Source organism: Alnus glutinosa, chromosome 12 (genome assembly GCF_958979055.1).
Source record: "Alnus glutinosa chromosome 12, dhAlnGlut1.1, whole genome shotgun sequence".
NCBI lineage: Eukaryota > Viridiplantae > Streptophyta > Magnoliopsida > Fagales > Betulaceae > Alnus > Alnus glutinosa.
Genome location: NC_084897.1, coordinates 7,270,403 through 7,282,094, shown reverse-complemented (window position 1 = coordinate 7,282,094; position 11,692 = coordinate 7,270,403). Strand labels below are relative to the sequence as shown.

Sequence of the window (11,692 nt, the reverse complement as noted above, 5' to 3'; positions counted from 1 at the left end):
TTTAATATTTTATTATCCTTCGTATAATCTTAGAGTTGTTGATTGTAAAATTTCTAGAGGATGCAGAACCTAGTGGGAGTGCTCATTCACATAAATTGGAATTTGAGGAAGCACTAGAGTTGGCCAAGTCTCCTCCTCATAGAGGATGATTGATTGTATTCAGGAAAAATCAGATTGATTATCCTGAGCCACAATCACTTCTAGAACAACCAACTCATACAGAACAGGTTCAAAATCTATTCTCCCATTGCAAAATGCAGAGGAAGTAGAATTAAGAAAAATCCTATAGAATAAGTAGATTAACAATTCTTAGTGATTATGTTGTATATCTCCCAGAGTCTGATGTTGACATTGGACATAAAGATGATCCAAGTTTGTTTTCACATGCTATGAGTGGAGAAAAACTCCACATTGAGATTCAGTGCCATGAAGTAAGAGTTAAATCCATTGCTCAACAGTCTATCTAGACTTGTAGCCAATGGTTTTACTCATAAGGAAGGCATTAATTATCGTGAAACATTCTCTCCAGTGTCTAAGGATGGTTCATCAAGATGATCATAGCATTAGTAGCTCATTTTTTTATCTAGAGCTACATCAAGTGGATGCGAAAACGACTTTTCTGAATGAGGATCTTAAAGACGAGGTTTACATGAAACAATCAAAAAGTTTTATAAATAACAGTCAGAAAGCTTGCAAATTAAAGAATTCTATTTATGGGCTGTGATAGATCTCTCAATGGTAAGATACTTTTTACAAGGTTATTGTTTATAGAAAACCTTGTTGATTAGTATATATACCTTAAGGTCAGTGGGAGTACAGTAATCTTTCTAGTCCTATATTTGCAAGTGGTGATTTAGGTTTGCTACATAAAGTTCACAAAACTTTGAAATGAAGGATTTGGGTGAAACCTCTTATGTCTTTTGACATAGAGATTCACAGAGACATAAAGAATATTAACATTGTCTCGGAAGGCCTACATTGAAAAAAGTTTTGGAAAAAATTTAGAATGAAGGATTTGCACCTACAGTAGCAATTAAGAGGGATTAATTAAATACAGATTAATGTCCCAAAAGGTATTGGAATAAGGGCAGATGAAAAGTTTTAAGCGTCTGCATTATACATAACCATATGACTGACAATAAGTATATTGAGTCAATAAAGTGCTGCAAATAAAGCCTTGCGGTATATGCAAGGAACCAAGAAGAACAACTTAACCTAAGGATACACTTTCCATTTGAAGGTGGTTAGTTGTTTAGATTTGAGTTTGCTGATTGTGTAGATAGTAGAAAGTCTACTCTAAGGTATATATCTTTTTATTGAAGGATAGATCCTAGAGATGCAGTTTGCAGACTATAGTTGCTACCAAGAAAGCTAAAAGTCTAGCGTGCTATGAATTTGGTACACAGGGATGATGGTTGAGACATTTGTTGAAAGTCTCAATCTTGTCGATTTTACAGTTAGACCATAAAGATACTCTGCGGTAATTCTACTATAATCTTCTTTTATAAGAATAAAGAGTAGAAGCAGAAGTAAATCGACATTAAGTATCTCAGTACGAGAGATAACATTAAGAGACATAAAGGGTCTATTGAGCATATAAGTACTGAATTAATGATTGCGGATCCCATGACTTAAAGTTTACCGGTAAAGAAAGAATAAAGTCATGCGGAATATATGAGACTCATTAATTCATTTTCGCTTGGTTTGTCTCTTTTTGGTCTATAGACATAAAGTTATTGTAATAAAGATTTTTTGTGCACATTTGTTATTTTATCCATGAGGATAAATAAAGTTGGACCCGAATGACTTATAGGAAGTTCATTCATAAAGCTTGATTATCCATAAGGTACTCATGTAAGGAGTGTTTTACATCGTGATACATGGAAGGGACGACCTAATTTTATAATGGTTTTACCGCCATGATTCGTGTGAAACATTTCTTAACTGAGTTGGAGGATTCCATAAAAGATTGGCCAAAACTAAAGAACCTAATACCATATGGTCATGTGTTATAAAGTCCAAGTGGGAGAATGTAATATATTATTCCTTTTTGGTTGTGGCCTTTATATCACATTTACGGTATTTACTATGTTTATTATTTTTTCAATAAACATATACGGCATTATGGTTATTTCCATTAATTTAGATTACCGTAAATATGGAATCGGTATTATGGTTATTTCTATTAATTTAGATTACCGTAAATATGGAATCGGTTAATTGATTTTAAAATCAATTAACGATATTGTTTCCTTGATGGAAGGAAACAAATACGGTGTTTACCATTTTGAGGGTCCCTAACCTAGCCTATAAATAGAGTGCCTGTGTACACCATCAGTACAGCCATCAAGCAATAGGCATAGGTTAGAAGATCCCTCAAATAATCTTTCTTGTTCTTCAGATGGATCGTGGAGACGCTTGAGCAAACATGGCTAGAGGTAAGCCTGAATCCTGTTTATTCGTTTTCCGCTGCGCATGTTAGATTAAATAATATGTTGATTATTTCTAACAAAGCATCGAAATGTCTTTGCCTATGGCTGTAGATCCTATGACTTTTTCCTTGCTTTAATTTGCATGAGCAACTTTCGCCAGAAATGAAGAAGGCCCATCCCCTGACGTGCGGTCCCGTAGAACTACGGGTCTTAGCCTCAATCCATGCAGAGGTGTACCAAAAAATTCACCAACGGCTAGAGCTGATATATATATATATATATATATATATATATATAAATGATTTTTAACGTCCTTTGTAAAATGAAATACAGTGAAATAAACGACTTCAATCAAACGACGTCAAATCCAGGGTCGAGATTTTTTTTTTATTATTATTTATTTACAATGAAACTATGGTAATTTTCATAGTTTGTGATTATTGACACATCATCAAATATCAGTCTACTACGTACCATTACTACTCTAAAATAATATAATTTTGGCAGTCGAGAAATAATTTTTGACACTCGAAATTAGTATGAACAGTTTAGTAGGACCTTGGCCGGCAGAGATAGTGACACCAATTAATATGCCTACCTCGAGTTCTATGGGAACTTTGTCACCGACAATACTGGTGAAACAAGTACAAAAATTGAACAAATTCAAAAGTTTTCCCAAAGAGCTGGTGAAGTAGACGATCGAGTACAAAAGCCCAAGGTCGGTGGAAGTCATACATTATATATATATATATATATATTACTGAAATTCCTCTTATCATGCATAGGTAACACCCATGCATCCTACCCAAGCTTGAGACGAATAAGAAGAAACAAGTGATAATATTATAATTTATAACCACATAAAAAAGACCTTGAAAAAAGCTCACTCTTTTCTTTTCTTTTCCTTTGCCCCTTTCTTAAGATTTTTTTTTTTTTTTTTTCAAAGAAAAAAAAGGCCGACTAAAGTAACAACTCTATTTGAACGTGATCATGATAACATGACACTTACTCGCTAGGTATCGAGAACCGGATGTGTTTCCTCAAGACTGATCGAACTATACCTTAACACCTACCCACCAAAAAATCTAACAGTACGTATCCAAACCAATATTTTCAAGCGCTTCTTATTACAGAATTCGACCTTGAAACTTAACACACACACGCAAAAGGGTCATCCAGTCAGTATATCAAGGTAAACAAACAAAGCCCATGATGGACAGAAGTGGAAAGTTTGATCTATCCAAGCTAAAGCATCAAACTTTTTCAAAGCTACGTACCTACGTGCTAAGTGTCTAGTCCTTGAAATATCTCCTAAATCATTTCCAAGTTCAAATATAAAGCATGTCTGTGGCAAGAAATGATGAAGGGATCCATGATGATACGTAGCAACTATAAAGAACAGCGATCCATCGACAGATTATTTATTTTTCTGGTTGGCCCTGCCTATCCCCTAGACGTTGCCCCACTCTCTCTCTCTTCATCTATCTTGCTGTCTCTATTTAAAAGAATCGGATAATAATATCCAATAAAGTCATCCTCAATTCTATTATTCGTAATTGAAAATACTTAAAGAAAGGTTTTAATTTTTTCAAATGAAAGATTTGGATACTTATTAACTCTAACAACTAATTGTAGAGTTGATCATTCCGACCTTTCAATTCATTAATGTGGATCGCAGACCTATGAACGGGGATATTCCCAAAACTCATAAAGGAAAAAAAGGAATTGAGTTAGACAAAAACAGAATAAACTTGAAAAAAAAAATAAAAGAAAGTAACTTGGACAAAAAGAAAGGAAGTGACTTAGAAATTTTATTTTATTTTGGGCTTAATAGTTGCAAAATGATATCGATAAATCACTTCGGAATTATAAACTTTTGACTTTTTATTTTTCACTAATTAATTAAGCTCCATGCAGAGATTTACAAGTGATTTGAATAATTTCAAATATAAATAATTAAATCCTTTAAATAGGATAAACAAATCTCTTAATTTTAAGTAAACAAATCATTATTTATCACAAAATATTTCTATCTTTATCATTCCTAGTATTGCAATTGAAATTTTAATTGAACATTTTCTTGTTCAGTAAAATTTCAAGGATACAATACTGCGTATGTTAATAATTTTGAATAACTTGTAACTATTTCTAATATTAAAATAAAAAATAAAATAAAATTCTCCCTTGCACCCTTTCCTCATTTACTTAGAAAGAAAAAATTAAAAAAGAAGTTTAATTACCTTCTCATTAAGTTTATTATTTAACTTTAACAATTATCATCCCATTTTATATTTTGTATTTTTCTCATCCAATCACCTTTTGTTTTTGTGTTTTTTTTTTTTCCTTATTTATCAGAATTTCTAGGGGAGAGGCCCCTCCGGAACCCTCATGCCATCCCTGGTGGATTAATATTGTTTATAATTATTCACTCGAATTTGATAGACTTCAAATAAGTGATTATGAGATATCACTTATGAAACCTATCTGACCGAATAAGTGGTTGGGCAACGCAATTTTTATTTTGTCATATGAGTTCCATAAGTGGTCTTTGACAATCATTTATCAACATTCTCTTTAATTCAAATAAATAATTGTAGACGATCGTGATCCGTCCCTAATCACCTCCCACGTTGTGCCTTGGCAATGACAAAGATGCTAACAGTTTTGTGGAGTTCAATGATTAATTGCATCTCATCCACCATGGTTGAGACAATAATTAAAAGCCTTGAGTGCATTGTTTCAATTATATCCCCTATTAACTAAAACTTATCATCCCAATTGTTAGTCGATGGATGCAATCTTCTAAAGATGCAAATGAATGAAAAGCTAGATATATGGTGTTTAGTCTTTGAGTGCTTCATGTAATTGGGTTCTTCATTTAGATTCATAGTTTTATCCGTTAAGTCGTTGTCGTTTTTTTTTTTTTTTTTAGCAGTTTAATTAAGTTTTTATTGGGTTGTTTTTAGTTATCAAATAAGAAAAATGTGTCTATAAAATAATGTACTCGACAAAGAGATAGACTTGGTTTACGAGGTGTAACTCCTCTCCCTTTTACGGATTAGAATCCACCAAACTTTATTGTTGGCCAATGAAACTATTTAACATGAAATTTATCTATATATATTCTTTTGTTCTTCTTTTGTCTTGCGTCATTTGGCATTTAAGGTTCCTAATCATTCTAGTTTGATCTCAGTCCAAGTGGCCATGGGTGGCTCATGCTTTGCGCAACTTAGGCGGTCGCTTAAGCCCCAATTAATAATTATACAATAAATATATATTTGTTTTAAAAAAATTAAGGCTCAAAAAATTATTTTAAGGCCCCATTTAATAATTGTACAATAAATGTTATTTCCAAAACAAATTTTAAAACTCTAATATGGTAAAAATTTAAGAAACCGTTTCTAATTAAGGCTCCCAATCATGGTAAAAATAATTACAAATTGAAAGTCTCAAAAAAAAATCATAAATTCTTAGAAAGTCCTACTTATTTACTTTTTTAAAAAGCTTCATTTTTACATTCATGAAATTAGTCCAACAAGCATAATTTTTTCTCCAACGTTAATTTGAATTGAATGTTTAGAAAAATATGAAAAGTCTTCAAAGTGCATAAATTCTCAATGTTTACGTTATGCATAACAGATAGAATTACACCATCGGTGAGTCTTCAATGTCCAACAATTTTTTCTGCATTATGTTCTATTACAAATCAATCATTATACAACTTATTTCCATCTTTCTCTTTATTTTTCTTTAAATCTTCTTATTTCATGTCTTTAAATCAAGTGATAAGTCATTCTATATCTTTCCCTATACAAATACATTTACAAATAGAAGAAAGAGCTCTAATTGACATATTAAATAAAAAAAAATATAAATATAAATATTAAATTAAATTAATATTTAAATATAAGAAAATGACATCGCTTAAACTTATCGCTTTAAAATACTAGTAACAGATACCCAACCATTTTCCCTAAATTTAGGAAAATTTATGAAATCAAACTACTTTTTCTTTCCCTATACAAATACAATTCACAACAGCTTCCCTTTATCTTTCCCTATATATAAAAATAATATTTTTGACATTTTACTTTTTTTAAAAAAAAAAAAAACTTTATTCAAGAAGCATATTTTATTTTCTCTCAATTCCTCTCTCTCCTCAACGTCCATGTTTGTCCCTTCCAACACCCCCTTCTTCATCTTCTTCTTCAACACCTAGTTAATCTTCGTATTCTCCGCCAACCTAAACCTCCTCACAAACTTGCCGGTGACCCTTTCAACCCTACGCCACTTGTCGTTCTTCTCCTCCTGCTCTTTGGTCCTCTCCCCACTTATCTGCAGCGCCCCACCTTCGTCGAACTCGACCTTCATCTCTTCCTTCCTCAGCCCCAGAAGATCGGCCTTGATAATGTGAGCTTCCGAGGTTTCTTTCCAATCGATGAAAATGTTGGCAAGAGCAGAGGCTTCATGTAACGCGGCAGGAGCGTTAGCAACAATGCTCACAAAAGGGATGCCCTCAAACGGGTTCCACATGTCCAGAGAGAAGGGTCGAAGACATTGCTTCGTCGGCTGCCACCGAAAAGGCTAAGCGCCATCGCTTTAATTCACTGAAGAGCTAGCTTGTTGAATAAAATGCGATTGTTGATGGTGATATGATACACAAAGCAGAATGAGATATTTTGGTTCTGTGGAAGGGCGTGGCACCGGAATAGGGAGATCGATGTGAGAGGAGATATGACTTTTTTTTTTTTTAAAGATTAAATAATCCATTAGGTAGCTACAATGCTACCCAATACATTTGATTTGTATTGGGTTGCACTGTAGCTATCAAGGGGGTAGTTTTTTATGGTTTTTTTTTAAAAAAAAATAAAAAAAAAAATTTCTACATTTAGAGAAGGAAACTACCTATAGGATATTTACTATTAATGTTCTTAGGCCTCAAAATTTATTGAACCAGCCCTGCAATTGGCATATCGAAACATATTTAATAACCAAACGAAGGAAAGAGGAGCTAGTCAGCGCAATATCGAAGTAACGATCATATGAACGTAATCCATGATACTAGTGTAAAATGGCACAAATTATCTACTAATTGAGTTGTAAAAGGGTAGACACGTGTCATTTGAGTATGTAAGAACACTACAAAAAACCTTACAATTGGACGCGTGTCTACAGTACCCGGTACTGTAGACACGCGTCCAATTAGCCATGTGTCTTCTTGACATCGTGGCTAACTGTATAATCTCTCCGGTTGGACACGTGTATTATTACACGTGGCCAACTGATAATTTTTTTCCAAATATATATATATATATATATATATATATATATATATATATATAAAAAAAAAAAAAAAAAAAAAAAAAAAAAAAAAAAACTCCACATCTTATTAACCATATAAATCTGTGAAACTACGGTGTACATAACATATACACATAAAGTTAAGTTTTAAAGCTATATGCTATATGAAAATTCTATACTTGGAGTTTATGCTTTTTAGGTTCCTTATTTATATATATATATGGTATACTAATAAATACGTAAACCCTAACCTAATTTACATATTGTACTATATGCATAATTAAACCAAATTTGGTGCTATATATATATATATATAATTAAATCAAATAGTTCAAATTAGGGTTTAGTTTTGTACACCATCTACGTTTAGAAACAAAAAAAAAAAAAAATAAAAATAAAACATAACAAAGTTAAAAAACCTATAATTAATATTATATATTTAGATATGCATGCATGTAAACGGTTTTTCAAACCATGTACAGTAACCTTGCTATTTATGGCTATATATAGTAAATGCAATTATTTTGAGGGTTCCGCGCTACATAATAAATTAAATACTTATGGTTTAGTCCCTTATATAATACATACACTTACGATTTATGGCTTTATATAGTACATACACTTAAGGTTAGGGTTTATAGTTATATATAGTATATACACTTAGGGCTAGGGTTTATAGCTATATATAGTATATATACTTAGGATTATGGTTTATCGATATATATAGTATATACACTTAGAATTAAGGTTTATAGCTATATATAATATTTACACTTAGGGTTTATAGCTATATATAGTATATACACTTAATTAGGTCAATGGCTATATATAGTACATACACTTAGGGTTAGGGTTTATAGTTATATATAGTACATACACTTAGGGTTTATGTACATATATAATACATACACCTAGGGTTAGGGTTTATGTACATATATATTAAATACACTTACGGTTAGGGTTTATAGCTATATATAGTACATACACTTAGGGTTAGGGTTTATGTACATATATAGTACATACACTTATGGTTAGGGTTTATAGCTATATATAGTACGTACATACACTTAGGCTTAGGGTTTATGTACATATATAGTACATACACTTACGGTTAGAGTTTATAGTTGTATATAATACATACACTTAGGGTTTATGTACAAATATAATACATACACATAGGGTTAGGGTTTATATACATATATAGTACATACACTTACGGTTATAGTTTATATCTATATATAGTACATACACTTAGGCTTAGGGTTTATGTACATATATATTAAACATACCTAGGGTTAGGGTTTATGTACATATATAGTACATACACTTACGGTTAGAGTTTATAGTTATATGTAGTACATACACTTAGTGTTTATGTACATATAATACATACACCTAGGGTTAGGGTTTATGTACATATATAGTACATAAACCCTCGGTTAGGGTTTATATCTATATATAGTACATACACTTAGGCTTATAGTTTATGTACATATATATTAAATATACCTAGGGTTAGGGTTTATGTACATATATAGTACATACACATACGGTTAGACTTTATAGTTATATATAGTACATACACTTATGGTTTATGTACATATATAATACATACACCTTGGGTTAGGGTTTATGTACATATATAGTACATAAACCCTCGGTTAGGGTTTATATCTATATATAGTACATACACTTAGGCTTAGGGTTTATGTACATATATATTAAATATACCTAGGGTTAGGGTTTATGTACATATATAGTACATACACTTACGGTTAGAGTTTATAGTTATATATAGTACATACACTTAGGGTTTATGTACATATATAATACATACACCTTAGGGTTTATCTACATATATAGTACATACACTTATGGTTTATGTATATATATAATACATACACTTAGGGTTAGTGTTTATATACATATATAGTACATAAACCCTCGGTTAGGGTTTATATCTATATATAGTACATATACTTAGGCTTATGGTTTATGTACATATATATTAAATATACCTAGGGTTAGGGTTTATGTACATATATAGTATAGTATATACGTACACTTAGGGTCGGGTTAGGGTTTATATATTTATATGTATAATTTTTACTTTTTATTAAAAAATTAAAAATCATTTTACAATTGGAGACATGTAATGAAATTACACGTCTCTCATTAGGAACGTGTATATTAATACACGTTCCTAATTGGCCACGTGGCAACCTGCCTCGTGGCCAACATTTGGCCAGGTGCACAGCGCGGGACAATTCCCGCGCGCCACCTAGCCATTTCAACTTGATAATTTTTTTTTTTTTTTTTTTAAAAAAAAAAAAAAAAATTTAAATGGGTAGCTTCCAGAGGAAGTCTGGAAGCTACCCATCGACTCTCTCTCTCACCCTCACTCTCTCTCTCCCTCTCGGTCGACATCACCGGCCACCTCACCGAACTCCGCGCGTCCGGCCGTTCCTTCGGCCAGCTCCCTCTCCGTCAAATCACCTCCGGCCAGCTCACTCACTCACTCACTCTCTCTTTCTCTCTCTCTAACCCAAACAGTTCCGGCCCTCCGACGATGAGGTCACTCCGGCCGTGACCTCTCTCCATAAGGGTTACAAGTCTCCCTCTCTCTCACTCTCTCTCCCTCTCTCTCTCTGTCTCTATCTCTCTCTATACCTGTCGCTTTCTCTCTCTCTACCTCTCTCTCTCTCTCTCTCTGAACTCCGGCCGGCTCCAAACACTCCAGTGAGCTTCAGGTCCGGACCTCTCTCTCTCTCTCTCTCTCTCTAAATATCTCTCTGTCTCTCTCTCTCTCTCTGCATCTCTCTCTCTCTCTCTCTGACTTGTGTTTTTTTTTAGGGTTTTTTCTTCCAATTTAATTAATTTTTTTTTCTCCACAATGCAGGTACAAAATCCACAACAAATATATACTGCATAACTTGTGAGTAATTTCTCCTTATTTTTTTCATTTATTTTTTCGCTATAATAAAGGTGGTACATTTAAATGTATTTGTTTAAAATATGTTCCTAATTGTTTTAATATTTTCGGACAATAAACGTGAATTTAGCAATTATTAATGGACAGCTTTTTTTCCCATGCAATGCTACTGATTTTGTTGGGTTTGTGTATATATATTGTTATGTATATATATATATATATTGTATATATATGTTGTTATGCAAGTACATTTTTGTTGTCTTTTTTTTGATATATTTTACTGTACTACGAATGTGGTTTTGCATGGGAAACCAACGATTACAAATTGACCATCCACTTTTTACTTCATTATTCGTATTATAAAAATTACAATATCATTTTGTCACTTTAAACGTTGGTGTGAGGAGAAGACGTATTTTTCCTAAGCATTCAGTACAATTCACCTTAACAACAAAATTTAAAAAAGCAACATAAAATCAATATATGCATTTTACATATGGTCGACATATACAAATTCATAAAAAATCCAAATATGAAAAAATGAATTCTAAAAATGGTTCACCTATACAAAAATCACCTTAAAATTAATTGTGGAATTGTTTAAAATCACATTTCAACAACCATGCTGTACACTCTATTTCAGCAATTTTTTTCTACAAAAATAATAACATAGTTTAACTGTACATTTGTGTTGATATTATCCTTTTTTGACAAATTTATATAAAAATGATTTTCAAACAAACTGGCCCTCATTTAATAATAAAATGATCGTACCCAATGATTTCAACGAAAATGAACCTCAATAATTATAATCAATAAAACAAAAACAAATTTGAATCAAATTTGCCACCGTCTACCATTTACAATAATGTGTTATTGAGCAATTCATAACAAAGGTCTAAACCCTAAACCCTAAGGAAAAAATAGAAACCCTAACCCTAAACCCTAAAAAAATACAAAAACCCTAAATCTATAAGAAAAAAAAAAAACACCCTAAACCCTTAAGATTACGTTCAAACACCCTAAT

The 11,692-nt window shown here is 32.1% G+C and overlaps 1 pseudogene; it reads right to left on the bottom strand.

Annotated features, from left to right (window-relative positions):
* Positions 1–6,487: 6,487 nt before the first annotated feature.
* Positions 6,488–7,027, bottom strand: LOC133852226 (17.8 kDa class I heat shock protein-like; annotated as a pseudogene).
* Positions 7,028–11,692: the final 4,665 nt, after the last annotated feature.